Raw genomic sequence first — 16,308 nt, forward strand, 5'->3', positions numbered from 1 at the left:
TTGTTGCGTGGCAGTCCCCAGGGAGGGGGGGGGAGGGGAGGGGAAGGGAGTGGAGGGGAGAGGAGGGGAGGGGAGAGAAAGAAGATTGTCTTCAGAAATGTAGAGCCACAGCTGCTATCTCTACAGAAACCGCAAAAGAATATACTTAAATTCTTTAAAAAACAAAAAAGACTGCTGACCTAGAGTTCTGTATCTGATATAAAGAATTCTTATAAGGCAACAACAATTCAGACAGTGTGGGACCACTGCAAGGATCAATGGGCAGCCCAAATTACAAGGACAGAGCGATGAAACAAACCCATGTGTACACGAACACTGGATCTATGACAAAGGTGACCAGAGCAGAGCAGCAGAGTAGCTGATTTCCCACGAACGGTGCAGAATCCATTGGATAGCCGTACTAGAAAATAAATGAAACTGAACCCCAGCCTCACACCGTCTCCATACAGTAATTCCAGGAGACGTGTATACAGACATGTGAACCATGAAGCAGTCTTTTGAAAATCCCATGGGAGAGTCTTTGTGATCTTGAGGTGGGAAAAGTTGACTTGGACAGCAACTGTATAAAAGGGGGGAACGGATCAATTGAATAACATTAAAATTAAGAACATCTGTTTAGCAAAAGACATCACTGAAAGTGAAAAGGTAAGCCCCAAGTGGGGAAAGACGTTTTTAGCACATAGAAGTAGAATAGCTGGTGTTTGTTGATTATAAAATGACCACATTTCTTTTCTCCCTTGCTCTGTTCCATTGCTTCTGCTTGCTAGCCAGCCAAAAGGAAGGGGGATAGGTTGTACACACTACTTCTACGTGCATTACATTTTCAGAACAGGTCACAAGGCCACGTAGAACTGCAAGGGAGAATGGAAATATAGCATTTATTTTGAGTGTCTATGTGCCCAGCTAGTACTCAAGGTTCTATTGATGAGGAAAGGAAGGAGAATGGATACTGACAGGTACAGTATCTCTGCCAACTTCTTGATTGGAAAGATTCTTTCTGGTGAGATTTAATTAAACAGTAACAGGTTCTAGGCAACAGACTTGAATTTCCTACATTCTTATTTGCTTTCCCATTTTTTTTTATATGTTCCTTTACCAGATACAAGAGCTTTATGAACAATATTAGGAAAAATCTGTTTTCACAACTGATAATTGGATCATTGATGCAGAAGATTAGGAACCAATTGTTACTTACATATAAGCCTGACAAATCTTGATTTCTGGTTTGGGAAATGCCCCTTCAAGGAAGGAAATTGAGGCTTAAATCATAATCTGCTTCAGCAGTCAGATTAGGTTCTTGAATTGATTTATTTCCTCTTTAGGGGCTCATTTCAAGAGCATGGAACTGGAGCTGCATATTGGGGTCTCCTGAGAGCCTTCTGGGACTTTAGAAAAATCAGATATATGACAGCAATACTGCTCGAGCAGAACTTGAGTTTCTGGGTAGCCAAAGCAAAACCTTTAACCCCAAACATGAAATTCATAGAAATTTTTCTAAGAAACAAATGAAAGGCTACCATTTATGAGATTATAAAACCAGCATTCAAGACAAGTTCAAACATCTAGTAAAATATATAAAAACATATATAAAATAAAATCCATGCTAAATTTCACTGCACAATAAAAATGACAAGGGAAGTAATTCAGGCTATCTACATACCTACAAGACAAACAAGAAACATAATCCATTTTAAGAATGACACTATTTTGATTTTTAAATATCTATAATTTGTGTATATATGTTAAGAGTTAATCCAGGTTATACACTTAGGAGTAGGTTATAGTACCCAAATGCCTGGGTCTATTTCCTACTCTCCCATTTAACACTTCTTTTTGACAAATTCCCTGTTTCTCTGGTTTTTCATTTTCTCAGCTAAAAGTAGGAGTGAAGGGGATAAGCAATGAGAACATCAATTTCACGTGATCACTTGCAGAAGTCAATGACATTACTGTTCTTATAAAGTGCTTGGAACAGTAACACTCAAGGAATACTAGCTATTGTTGTTATACACAAAGAGAGCAAACTCGGGCCCCACCTAAGACCAAATAAATCAGAATCTTCAACAATGAGGCCCAGACAGAGAAGTTTCCCAAGTGACTCCAATCTGAAGACTCAGTAGGCTTCGATTAACTGCCAATGAGGCTAGCCAAAAATGAGATAAAAGATTTTCAATAGGTGAAGGAAGAAATCAAATTCCCATTGTGTTCCAGGGGTGGAGGGACCTAAGGCAATGTTTGACTCAGGGACTTCTCCAGGGTCTCCCCAGGACAGGTTCACAGGTGGGACTCCAGCCCTGCACGGAGGGAGGACCTCCTGAGTTCTTTCCACTGCCTCCTTTGCCTCCTGATTCCCCAGTCACATAATAAGTAACCGATCACAGACAACTTCTAAATTCTATGCAGGACCCCTTCTACAGAGTAAGGGCTTAGTAAATGTGTTTGCTGAGGGAATGGTTGAGAATGGGAATCCACAGAAAAAGTCCTTAGTTACACAGTGAGTTGACAGAAGGGAGGAAAACCGATCGTCTGGTCTCCTCTGGTCCACCAATGTTATTTCTCCACTTTTACTTTTTTTTTTCTTCCTCCAAATTATATAAGTTTGCTTGAACTTTGCATTTTATTCAGGGAAGTTTCAATATGAAACTGAAGCCTGATTTTGGGGTTAAAGTGTGAAATTAGTAGGAGTTATGACTAATGTAATTTTCTTAAGCTTTTGCAACTAGAAAAATACTACATGTTAGAACTTCTTACTATAGTGGTTTGCTCTACTTCTTCAATTACTCTTATCTACCCACATAAGCAGACCCAGCAAAACCTTGTCTTCACCAGGGCTTGACCCAATCAGTTCTTTTGAAAGAACTTTTCTAAGTCCACCGCATAATGATCTCTGTGCTATGAATCTTTTACTCCGATCTGCAACTTAGCTGTGTTCTCGGACTCAGTCTGTAAGATTTGTTTGTTTATTTTTATCACAGCTCCTTTGATGCCCTCATGAAAGCTCTGGATTGTCCCTGCAGAAAGCTTACACATGCACGTACGTACAAGCCTTGACATACCATTTCAAGGACCCTCTGACAACACAGGTATAGACCCTTTAAGAAGACCAGCTAAGAGTGCCTGTTATAGCTTCCCCTAATCATTTGGAGCATCACACACCCACACACACGTTAAACTAAATGTTCATGAGGGCACCTGGGTGGCTCAGTCAGTTAGGTGTTTGCGTTCAGCTCAGGTCATCCCAGGGTCCTGGGATCAAGTCCCACATCAGGTTCCCTGCTCAGCGGGGAGGCTGCTTCTCTCTCTCCCTCTGCTGTTCCCTCCTGCTTGCGCTCTCTCTCAAATAAATAAATGAAAGCTTTAAAAAAAATTTTTTTTAAACTAAAGGTCCATAAAAACCTTCTTTTGTATCTCCTCTAACATCTAGGTGAGCACACTCAATTTTAAGTTTTTTTTTTTTTTAGTACAGTTTTAATTACTCCTTGTTTAATACCCATTTTCACTAGCTTTCCCCCAAATGAACGAGATCTCATTTTGTATTTGCAAAACAAAACAAAAATGAGCAAACAAAGTACTTCTTCAGGAGACATCAGGCTTAAATTGAATTAGGCAGAGGCTCCCAGTCCCCACCCTTCTTCGGTTTTGGAGTTAAGCATTAGGGAGACCATAGAAAAGGCACATGGAACTTGGAAGGGGAAATTGACCTGGTGTCTTATTAGAAGACAAGGGATGATAGACTTGCATGTTGTGGCATTGCATAGTTTTCAAAACACTTTCACATATATTATCTTAAACGATAACAGCCACCTTCACCCCGTAAGCCCCACAGGGCAGATATCATTACCCTCCCTTTATTGATAAGAAACCCAGATCTGACGGTTTTGTGAATTACCCAGGATCTTTACAGAGCAGGGACTTGAATGTAGACTCAAGACTGGACCCAGACTCTGCTTTTCCTACAGTACAGAAAAAGAATAGGAGAATGAAGAATTATTTAAAAAAAAAAAAAAAAGGCACATATATTCATGAGCAGAGGGTGGGCTTAAAAACCCATTTCAATGGGGCACCTGGGTGGCTCAGTGGGTTAAAGCCTCTGCCTTCAGCTCAGGTCATGATCCCAGGGTCCTGGGATGGAGCCCGGAATTGGGCTCTCTGCTCAGTGGGGAGCCTGCTTCCCCCCCATCTCTCTGCCTGCTTCTCTGCCTACTTGTGATCTCTGTCTGTCAAATAAATTTAAAAAAAAAAAGGGAAGATAAATTATTAAAAAACAGCCCATTTCAAACCAAAATGCATGAAATTTCATTTTCAGTTATGATCTCAGGGCATCTGATTATTTCCTAAATGCTTAGCAACTCAATCTTTTTCCTTAAAATGCAATTGCCCTTATATTAGTCACAGAAGTTTAATCATTTGTGAAGAAATAAAATGGCCCTATCTTTACTAAATGCCACTGTAATCTCTTGGGTAAATAGTCTGAAGCCATTAGTATTATTCCGTATGGGATAATGAGTTCAAAGTTGTAAAATCTGGAAATATTTGACCACAGGAATGCTGCTATAGGCATTTTCCCAATTTGAACCAAAGCTGGCCCCGCCCACCATTACACTTTGCAGGTCTGGAATGTCACCTAATCAAACAGGGAACAAACAACGGCTTCCAAACCCCGCCACGCATGGACTCTCAGCACTGGGAGGGACCTTGAGAGGTTGCCTTTATCTCCCGCTCCAGTCTCTTCTGATGGAGACGCAGCCCCTTTCCTGTCAGCTTCCCGCCCGTCTGGGACTGCGCTCTCCTCCGGGCTCCAGTCGCCCTGTACTTTGTGCTCTTCCCAGGGAGGGGTTTGTCACCAGTGAAATTCACGCAACTGGCTGACCCTGTGTCTTGTGTTGTCACTGGGGGAGCAGGAAAGAGGGACTTTCCTTAAGGCACTCAGGGTCATAAAGGAGAGGCCAGCACACAGAATATGTGTATTTTTTACAGACACCTGCCGTGTGTGGATAACTGTTACTTTTTCTAATTCTCTCAGTATTCACTGATCCTAGTGTTTTGCAAATGAGAGAATGGAGATTCACAGAGAGGAGGCGTAATGAATACGTGTGAAAACTCGCCGTATGATGGACACTTTACATTTTTTCCATCGTTTTAGTGAAGGTTTAGCGATATGTCTAGAAATACATCATTGATCAATAACCAATATGGCATTTGAGATTTGTCTGACCCCAAAGCCCATGTGCTTTCCATCACATGACTCTTTCCTAAACGTCACTCATTCAAATACCGCCGTCACGATTTTTGCCAACATTTTGCACCATGTCCTCTATTCTTTCCTGAGGGGCAGTGTGGTTTAGTGATTGGAACATAATCCTGAAGTCAGTGTGCCTGTGCTCTGATCTGGGTGCTTCCTCTTACCGGCTTTGTGACTTTAGGCAACCGATACGATCTATATGTGTCTCCTCCTAATTAAAGTGGAGGTGAATAGGGGTGCCTGGGTGGCTCAGTGGGTTAAAGCCTCTGCCTTTGACTAGGGTCATGATCCCAGGGTCCTGGGATCGAGCCCCACGTCGGGCTCTCTGCTCAGCGGGGAGCCTGCTTCCTCCTCTCTCTCTGCCTGCCTCTCTGCCTACTAGTGATTTCTGTCTGTTCAAGAAATAAATAAATAAAATCTTTTAAAAAAAATAAAGTGGGGGTGAATAATAGCACCTACCTCATAGGGTTGTTCTGAGAATTAAATGCATTAATATATGTTAATGGACTATAGTAAGTCCTTAAAGTTCACTGGTACTATTTCAGAATTTCTTTAAATCAGGCTTTTGCTACTTAGGCAAATATATTAAAAGGAAAGATTTTATAAGCACAACTGTGAAATTACAAGTTTGCTGTGATAGTTATATTTCAATAAAATTAAAATAAATATATAGCATTCAAACAGAAGATGTTTGCTCATATGTCCCCTAAAATTATTTCCCATACCTAGGGCCTGCTTTAGGACTATGACTCTACCCAACACCATTTGTTATGTATAAAAAACAAGAAAGAAAGAAGAGAAGGAAAGAAGGAAGGAAGGGAGGAAAGAATACACAACGAGATGTAAAAGATGTATTAAATAGACTAAATATGTACATTTCTGTAAGAACCTACCCATCCACATCCCAGGCTATTTTAAAAAGGTAAAATAAGTCTAGCACGCCTGTTAAGAACTTAAAGGATGGGGCGCCTGAGTGGCTCAGTGGGTTAAGCCGCCGCCTTCGGCTCAGGTCATGATCCAGGGTCCTGGGATCGAGCCCCGCATCGGGCTCTCTGCTCGGCAGGGTGTCTGCTTCCCCCTCTCTCTCTGCCTACTTGTGATCTCTCTGTGTCAAATAAATAAATAAAATCTTAAAAGAAAAAAAAAAAAAGAACTTAAAGGATTAAAGGGGCACCTGTGTGGCTCAGTCAGTTAAGCAGCTGCTCCAGCTCAGGTCATGATCTCAGGGTCCTGGCATTGAGTGTCAAATGGGGCTCCCTGCTCAGTGGGGAGCCTGCTTCTCTCTCGGCCTACTGCCCCCCCACCACCCCGCCGCTGGTGCTCTCTCTCTCTCTTTCAAATAAATAAATAAAATCTTTAAAAAAATAAAAAATTTTTAAATGTTTGAAGGTTTCTAATAAAATACAAAATTCTACTATTCCCTAGAGTCTGATTTGTTGTGCAAATTTACATAGAACTTTTATGATTCGAATCCATTAGCATAAATCTATGAGCAGGCCGATATTGGTCAATGGGGAAATAAGGAAATTAGCATACTCTGAATCCTTTAAGAATGCTTTTCGCTTTAAGTAACAGGAAACTTACCAACAGTATCTTGAAAAGATTACAGGATTATTCTTCTCATATAAAAAGCCTAGCGACTGGCTGCTCCTGACTTCAATTTGGTAGCCCAATGATATCAGGAACTGAATTTCTGTAAGACTGTATTTTTTTTAAGATTTTATTTATTTATTTATCACAAGTAGGCAGAGGGGGGGGGGGAAGCAGGCTCCCTGCTGAGCAGAGAGCCCAATGCGGGGCTCGATCCCAGGACTCTGGGATCGTGACCTGAGCCGAGGGCGGAGGCTTTAACCCACTGAGCCACCCAGGCGCCCCTGTATGATTCTACTTTTGTTAGGAAACTTGACTTTTTTTTGGTCATGACAAAGCTGTCCCAGTTCACTGCACCGGATCTGTATTCAAGTGAAAAAAAGAGAGGAAGGGAAGTAACCACTTCTTTTTTTTTGTCAAGAGAAACAAAAGCCTTCTCAGAACTCTCCCGGTGCCTCACCCTGAACTTCCATATACTGGTCCTCAGCCAAAGCTACCCTACGGGGATCCTAGTGATGAGCCAGGCTGGGTGAGGAAGGCCTCAGCATTTCCAGCCTCTGTGGGGAGGCCGGCAAGAGAGAAAGGAGCTGGGAATGAGCATCGGGGAAGCCCAAGAACAGATTTGGGGAATGGTTACCATGACTCTCTCTGCTCAGCCCGAACTACTTTTCATGGAAGCAAAGGCTGCCGTTTTCAAAATGTGCGTCAATGAAGTTAACCTGACAATTCTGCGCTGTGTTTATTCTTTTGTACCCATGCCTATCTTCTGCGCTGTTTCAATCTGTTATCATTATTTTGATCTGATCAATCATTCATCAAACTGTATACTCTGCCCAAACATTGGGGCTGGATTTCTAAAACCTCTCAGAAGAATTTCCCGTTGAAAAAACTTAAAACCTGGGGCTCCTGGGTGGCTCAGTCAGTTAGGGGTCTGCCTTTGGCTCGGGTGGTGACCTCGGAGTCCTAGGATCGAGCCCCATGTCGGGCTCCCTGAGTAGTGGGGAGCCTGCTTCTCTCCTTGCCCTTCCTCTCACTGGCTCTCTTTCTCTCTAGCAAATAAATAAGTAAATAAGAAAAAGCTTAAAACCTTATTCATAAAAGTTGAAATGAGAGGCACCTGGGTAGTGTATTCAGTTAAGCATCTGACTTAGGGTTTGGGCTCAGGTCCTGATCCCGGGGTCATGAGATGGAGCCTCAGGTCGGGCTCTGCCCTCAACGAGGAGTCTGCTGAAGACCTTCGCTCCCTCTCCCTCTGCGCCTCCCCTCTCTCTGTGCTCCCGCGCTCTCTCTCGCTCGCTCTCGCTCTCTCAAATAAATAAATCTCTCAAAAACAGTTGAAATGAGGGCAAAGACACGATGGAAATCTCTAATAAACATTTATATACACCAAAATACCCCTACAAAGAAAATACCTTTCCCCCAGCTGCCTCTTCTCCTTCCAGGCTGTGATGTCTCAAGCCCAACAGGCTGGCGAGATTTCAAGTCGCTAAAGCCATAAAGAAAGGAATTAGTGGAGACACATGTGGTCAGGTTGTGTTGTATAGACTTGGCCTTTGAGGAGACGGGCGTGGGTACGCTGGGCCAGGTCTTCAGAGGAAGTCGTGTCCTCCGCCATGTTTAAGCCAACAAGTTGTCATCACAGGCCTATGGTGTGTCCCGCCCTGCGCCAAAGGCTGCAGTGCATTCTGAAGCAGAAAATCACCTACGGGTGGTGAAAAGGGCCGGGCCCTGGAGTCAAACGGACCTTGGTTCGAAACCTGCCCCCACCACAGCTGAACTAAGTGAATTATTTAAACTCTCTGAGTTTTATTTTCCTCAGGACTAGAAGAGCGGAGTGACTTAGCAGGTGTTTTATGAGGATCTCACGAGATCATATATACAAGTCAAGTACCTGACACTTTGAAGTGTGAGTCAGGGTCGTTGTTATTAAGATGCACTCCAAGTTCTCAAGGAACATGCTGTTTGTTTGAAGAGATGAGACACAGAATTGAATCTTAGTAACAATAAGCCCTACTGGGATTCAGAACTGAGCAAAATATGTACGAAAAGAATACCGTTTTACATGACTTTTTTCTGATATTATGTAAGTACCATATACTCAATTATAAAAATTATGGGGCGGGTGCCAAAGCAGAAACATTTTAGTGACATTAATTCTAAATTAACACACCCATGCCATGCCCGTAAAGCAGTTGAGTAATGCTCATGGAACTTAGGTGAAAGTCCGTATGATTTTCTAAAGGAAGTAAAATTTCTTTTTTTTTTTAATTTTTATTTATTTATTTGACAGAGAGAGATCACAAGTAGGCAGAGAGAGAGAGGAGGAAGCAGGCTCCCTGCTGAGCAGAGAGCCTGATGCAGGGCTCCATCCCAGGACCCTGGGATCATGACCCGAGCCGAAGGCAGAGGATTAACCCACCGAGCCACCCAGGTGCCCCAAGGAAGTAAAATTTCTTAATAGGAGAATAGATATTGAAGTTGGTACAGTCATGATGGAATACTACATAGCAATCAATAAAAATAGAGTAGATCTTTACGTCCTGACTTGGAAAGACAGTTTGGATATATTACTAATTTTAAAAAACGAGTGTAAGAACAAAACATACAGTGTGAAGACTTGTTGTATTAAGCATGCTTTCCTTGGAGGTTTGAAATGATCTCAAATCCTTTACACGTGTCTGTCTTTTTTTTTTTTTTCACTTCATTACAATTTAGTAATTTTTTTAACATTCTAAAGCCAAAAGAGTAAGTTTGGTCTTCACAATGGAGAACTCTTGGCCCTCGGTTTTGGGGGAAGGGGGTAGAAGCCGGCTGTGGTCAAAGTTAACACCAGATGGGGCCCCTCACCAGTGTCCTTTTGAAAAACACACACTGAGGTCTGATAAAATAGCAACTATACACAATGGCTAAAATAGATCTTAGAATCCTATAGTATGTGTCTCGGTTCATCTGCAAAATCAGACAGATCTTTGAGACGAATGGAACTGAATTGAAACAGTTTTTAATCAAAGCTGGCTTTCTAGGAAGAGCACAATGTATGCACCACTGTTTTAAACCAATCGGTGTGAGTGTGTGTCTCTGTGTTTGTATGATTAAACCCATCATCAAAAATCTAAATTCATGAGGGCTGACGTACCCAGTCAGAGGAGCTAAATAGTATGTAAATGTGATCTCCGTTGTAAAGAGAAAAATCTAATTCCATAAACTCTGTATTACCCCTCAAAAAAAAGAAAAGAAGAAAAAAGGGAAGTGAGGAAAGAGGAGAATAAGAGACATCAAGAACCCCAAGGTAGCAAAGGACACTATCTTATCAAAGGAGCAACAGGTCTCAAAACGTCTGTTTCAGCTGTGGTGCCCTGCAGGGGGTGTGGGTGGGGCAGCCCGGGCCCCAGGCGCTGTCCAGAGGAGATAGGAGATCTGCTCCCCCAAACCCAGCTGACTCGGAGAAACCACAGATATCTGGCCTGTGCATTCTTTGCAGGAGAGTCTTAAGCAGGAGTTGTAAATTGTACAATGGAGCCTCATGGGAATGGCGGTGTCAAAGGCAGAAAACGCCTGCTTGATCAGCTGCAGGGTGAGAGGAGAACCCCAGTTCCCCATTTACATTCATTCATTCATTCACTCATTCCGTCATTCATTCATTCAACATACATCCATTGACAGTTGACAGGCAGACACCGGAGTATTTGGATAATAATCTGGCCACTCCCAAGTTGTGTGATCACACACAGGTTAGCCAAACCCTTTAATCCTTCTTATGGGACACCTTCACAGCGGTGACAGTGGTGGTGACGGCCGTGGCACGCGAGTATTTCCGATGAATGCCTGCAAATAACCTTAGGCATGTGCAGGTCTTCTAATCACCATATTTAAGAGGTTCTTTTTTTTTTTTTTAATAGTCCTATGAGGCAAGGAAATAAAATAAAACGAAGCAAAATGAGAAAGTACGTTTGATTTGTGTCCTAAAATGAGCCAGTCATGGAGGCAGACAGATACAGAGGGACTCACCCAAAATAGCTCAATTTTAAGATCACAGACTCTTTGCCAGTAACTTGTATGATATCATTATTTCATTTTCGCAACATCCCAGCCATAGGTACCCTACCTCCTGCAGAAGACGTGAGGGTTACGGATGTTCCACGAGATGAAGGAACTTGCTCCGGATGAAACCGCTTCTAAGGAGCCTTTTAACCAGGATGTAAACGCTCACAGGCTGCTTCATTAAAATGTACAAATATACTAAGTATGGAAAATATAGGAAAGAGACAAAGACCACTTGACTTCTGGAAATTGACTCTTAGAGCTCAGCCCTGGTGTTGTTGGGACCGCCTCGCGACCCGCAGCTCAGCCAGGGTGTCGTGCTGTGGGACTCAGCCTCTCGGAAAACCAGCAGCAGACACACCACACCAGCTGTGGTGAGCAGTGAGTAATGTCCAGGTTTGCCCAATTTCTACATTGTACACCAAAACGAATATGATACTGCAGGTCAACTACACTTCCATAATGTGAAAAAGAAAGAAAGGTAGGGGAGAAAAGACAAGAGGTCACTCCGTGCTCTTGTCTAAGTACTTGTCTAAGCAAGATCAAAACAAAAGAACACTCAGCTAAGCACAAAATACCAGACCCGCCCCCCCATCCTGCCTACTGTGAGTGACTGCGGCTTTTTTAACAATTAAAACGTGAGCCTTGCTTTCTTGCTTCCACTTCGTAGATAGGATTTGTTAAGATACCCACTCATATAGAGAACAGACTGGCGGTTGCCGGAGACAGAGGTTTGGGGATGGACAACACAGGTGGAAGGGGTCAAAAGGTACAAATGTGGGGCGCCTGGGTGGCTCAGTGGGCTAAGCCGCTGCCTTTGGCTCGGGTCATGGTCCCAGGGTCCTGGGATCAAGCCCTGCATCGGGCTCTCTGCTCAGCAGGGAGCCTGCTTCCTTCTCTCTCTCTCTGCCTGCCTCTCTGCCTGCTTCTGATCTCTCTCTGTCAAATAAATAAATAAAATCTTAAAAAAAAAAAAAGGTACAAATGTCCAGTCATAAAATAAATGAGTCCTGTGCAGTGAGTGTAGTTAATAATACCATTGTGCATATTTGAAGGTCAGTAAAAGAGTAGATCTTCTAAGTTCTCATCACAAGAAAAATAAATTGTAATTATGTGTGGTGACTGATGATAACTAAATTTACAGTGATCATTTTGTAATATATACAAATATTAAGTCTTTATGTCCTATACCTGAAGCTAATATAACATTGTATAGCAATTTTACTTCAATTTTTTTTAATGAGAGCAGGTTTTTTTTTTTTAAGATTTTATTTATTTATCAGAGAGAGAGACAGAGCACAAGCAGGAGGAGTGGCAGACAGAGGGAGAAGCAGGCTCCCTGCTGATCAGGGATCCTGATGTGAGGCTCGAAACTAGGACTCTGGGATCAAGACCTGAGCTCAAGGCATATGCTTAACCAACTGAGCCACCCAGATGCCCCTATTTCAATTTTTTTTTTTTTTAAGACCCAGTCATGGAATTGATCCCTTTGGGATAATGCTGGCAACATTCCACCCACGACAAAACCCCATTTCCATGAATCTTCCCCCGAATCACCTAACGCAAACCCAAAGTCTATCCTAAACCAAAGTCCATCTGGTGAACAGACCCTTGGGGCACGGTTCCCCAGGGTCTGCAGTCTCCCGTCTGCACGGGGCGTGAAGCCCCACTTGTTGACCCCAGTGGTCTCTGGCCGGAGATCAAGGACAGAAGGGCATGTCCAGCCAGGTTCACTGGAAGCCCTCACTGCCTCTGACCGGAATCTGGGACCCACTGATCCCTCGGCAATCACATGCTGTTGAAGGTGTCACCTTGTCCAAGAATTAAGGTCCTTTGGAACTGAGCCCTGGTGTTACAATGAAGCCCTTCAGCATTGGATATATTTTATTTTTCCCTGGGAAGAAGACGTCTGGGATCTTCGGTCATGTGACCAGGTCTGTACTGTTTCCTGGCGATGTCGTACAATGTGACCTCTACCTTCAAGGCATTTTAAATCTAACCAGGTTGATCTATGCTCTACATATTTGGCATTTCCATTGCGAGTTGTAAGTTAAAATAAGAATAAATCTGCTTGGGGCACCTGGGTGGCTCAGTCTTTAAGCATCTGCCTTCAGCTCAGGTCATGAACACAGGGCCCCGGGATCGAGCCCCACATCGGGCTCGGTGGGAAGCCTGCTTCTCCCTCTCCCACTCCCCCTGCTTGTGTTTCCTCTCTTGATGTGTCTCTTTCTGTCAAATAAATCAATAAAATCTTTAAAAAGAAGAAGAAGAAGAAATCTGCTTGGCGGGACACCTGGGTAGCTCAGTCTGTCAAGCACTTGCCTTTGGCTCAGATCATGATCACAGCAACCCATGATCAAGTCGGCATCTGGCTCCTTGCTCCTGCTTCTCCCTCTGCCTGCTGCTCCACCTGCTTGTGCTCTCTCCCTCTCTCCGACAAATAAATAAATAAAAGCTTTAAAGGGGGGAATAATTCTACTTGAATTCTTACCTCTTAAAGTGGGGTTTTAAGATCTAGCATTCTCCCCCTATGCTGAGACCCACAGGAGCGATCTCCTATCACCCCAACAACAATGTCAAGAGGCAAGAATTCTAATTTTCTCCCATTTGACTGAAGCCTGGAGAGCTTTTTTTATTCACAGACGCTATTCTTCCTGAAGTCAAGCAGCTCATGGGATAACGGCAGGCCAGTTTGGAAGCCAGAATGCTCAAACTTGAAGTTCTACTCCACAATATATGTTAATTCATGTGATAGAATCTCTCGGTAAAGCACTTTTCTGTAATGTAGCTTTGGTGGTACAATGAGCCAAATCATCTCTCCCCACTTAGGAAGCACCGTGCAGGGAAAGTTTAAACCACAGAAAGCAAGAGCTATAAAGCAAGCATCAAATCTTGCTCTTTCCAAAGTGTCCTATTAGTGTTTTTCTGAATACCTCTGAACATCAGATTATAGCCACAAACTCACGGTTGTCTGCACGATTTGCTTTAGGTTCCAGCTTTCTGAAGCAGATAGGAGCCCTGGTGATTATCAGGCCCACCTCAAGCTGGTATCAATGGGGCCACTCTGAGAATTCGTTCCCCTCTCTCCCCGCTCCCTCCCTGGAGAAAATGCAGGCAAAATACCCACCCCCAGCCCTTGGTTGTAAATCCCATGCCAATTTCTTCTTGCATCTCCAAGCCTGAAAGAATCAATGTGGCACGCCAAATGTTTGTGCTCTATATTGGTGCTCGATGTTAGGATCCCCGGGTGAAAATACGAGGTGACAATGTCCGCCCTCTGCCCAGGAGGAGATCATGGCTCTGCTTCTGGGCACAGAATACATCCCTTTCCGGTTGCCTTCCTGAATCAGGACACCAGGCACGTGAGTCTGTCATCCACAGGAATGGGGCCACGAGACACACTAACTTAGAAAAGGAAGAAAGTGGCCCAAAAAGAGAAACCAGAAAGGAAGTAACTAAGTGAATGTAATCCAGAACTGGGAAAAGTGAAAATGACTTCTGAGCGTAAAAGGAACAGGTATGATATTCACTTCCCGACTCACGCAACATTCTATTTACCAGTCGTCCTCACCCGCTCTGCTCTTCCAGCTTCCCTGGGGATCTGCGTGCTTCTCGTCTGCGGCAGAAGATAAGGCTGGGGGCCAGGTAAGAGAAGGAGCTTCTGGGACAGGCTGCCTTTGCCCTTCCCCCCAGAACAGAGAGAAGCAGGAAAGCTGACCAGGAGTTTGGAGCTGGACAGGAGGCTGCTTGGGAGGCTTCTGCTACAGCACGGATGCGAGGTGATCAAGCTGAACCGGAGAGACAGGGACAAGATTTGAGAAGCAGGGACTGACATCGAGTCCTTGATGAAAACAGTAATGGGGCTCAATGACCAGACATAGGATGGGAGTAAAGGCAGCATTATACGCGGCAGCAAGGTTGGAGCAGAAATGCGCCGAGGAACATTGATCTTAGAAGTGAGAGAAACTCCCTGGGAATTTGGAGGGGTGTGTGCAGACTGCTCGAGGACGTGTCCACTGGGCTCAGCCACAGCTGGTGGAGCTCAGATGCTGGCAGGACAGGAGGGGAGAGATGGCAGAGGCCCCCAACACTGGGCAACAAGGCAGCACCGGGTGTGTGCAGTGGGGAAGGCGCCTGGAAAAAACCACCCCGCCCCTCCACCACGGTGAAGAGTCTAGCGCCTGCATCTCCCCAATCTGCAGCCCCCTCCCCACAAAAGCTTTGGGGCCCACTGCTTAAAGAATGAAGTCTAAGCTTTCAGGCTGGCTTGTCCTTCCCCCCTTTCTCCACCCACTGAACTACGCCAAGGCCAATTTCAAATGCCCAGTCGTCCATGAAGCCTTTCCTTTCTTCACCTTCACACACATTGATTGTAGCATTATTTAATGCCAATTCGCGTTAAATGATATTTAATTGACAACATTGGAGTTACAGAGAGGGGAGGAGGCAGGATAAGAACAGGAAAATCGTGAATGCCAGGTTAACATGTAAGATAACAAAATCACTTGACATTTAACTCTGCTCCCCTGTCTCCTAGGACTCCTCCAACAACCCCACAACGAAGGGAACACAGGCCTTCATCACTGGGAAAAAAAAAAAAAAAGAGAGAGAGAGAGAAAACAAAAAACCCTGAAGCTCCATGAAGTTAACGGATTTGTCCAAATCCTAGAGCTGGTAACACCAGAAGTTGAGCCCAGTCATTCATTCATGTGTTTAGTCATTCACTCATTCAGCATTTATTGGTGCCAGGTCCTGCAACAGTGTTCCAAGCACGGGAGGGGGGCTGAAGAACAGCTGTGGGTCATCTATAGCTTTACTCTAGTGGGAGACACAGGAAATAAATGAGTAAATGTATGATTTAATGTTACAAAGTGGCAATGCTATGAAGAAACATCAAGTGGGAGAGACAGAGGAGACAGGGCTCCCCACTAGATGGAGTCCTCAGGCATCCTGTACTCTGAGCCCTGAGCCCAGGCCTCTGTTCCAGCCTGCAGACTCATTGTGGAGGGACGCTCATGGTGGTGAAGTGTGTAGCCCTCTTCTTTGGCAGGTGCTGCCCAGGGCTTGGGATGTGTACATACATCTGAGGACCAAAACCCATTCAGCGCAAGATCCTCCACGCCCCACTCCCCAGGCTAGGAGTCGGTCTCCTTAAACTCCCACAAAGCTGGACTGTCTTACTTAGCTTCCAGGGTAGACTGTAATCTCCCTCGAGGCAAGAACCACTGGCACATTTTCCAGTAAGTGCCCGCGGTTATCAGTCGATGGGCTGATCAGATTAAAAACAATTGGAAGCACCAAGGACTGGTCCTCTTAAAGTCTATAGGACTTCTCCAAAATAAGCCTCGCCTCTCCACCATTCCCTCCATCCCAGGAGCTCCCCTCCTGCCCAAACCCCACTGGGCAGCCCTGCATCGCACGAGGCCCCCTAGGAA

At 44.2% G+C, this 16,308-nt stretch overlaps 1 long non-coding RNA gene across 1 annotated transcript in view; it reads right to left on the reverse strand.

The window, feature by feature from the left end:
* The window catches only part of LOC132026199 (uncharacterized), a 28,034-nt gene extending 13,524 nt beyond the window's left edge, over window positions 1-14,510 (reverse strand). Inside the window, exon 1 of the long non-coding RNA XR_009406824.1 lies at window positions 14,445-14,510. This is a non-coding gene — a long non-coding RNA (uncharacterized LOC132026199). The remainder of the gene's footprint in view (window positions 1-14,444) is intronic.
* Between the last annotated feature and the right edge of the window lie 1,798 nt (window positions 14,511-16,308).

The sequence above is a fragment of the Mustela nigripes genome, chromosome 10, assembly GCF_022355385.1.
Source record: "Mustela nigripes isolate SB6536 chromosome 10, MUSNIG.SB6536, whole genome shotgun sequence".
Lineage (NCBI taxonomy): Eukaryota > Metazoa > Chordata > Mammalia > Carnivora > Mustelidae > Mustela > Mustela nigripes.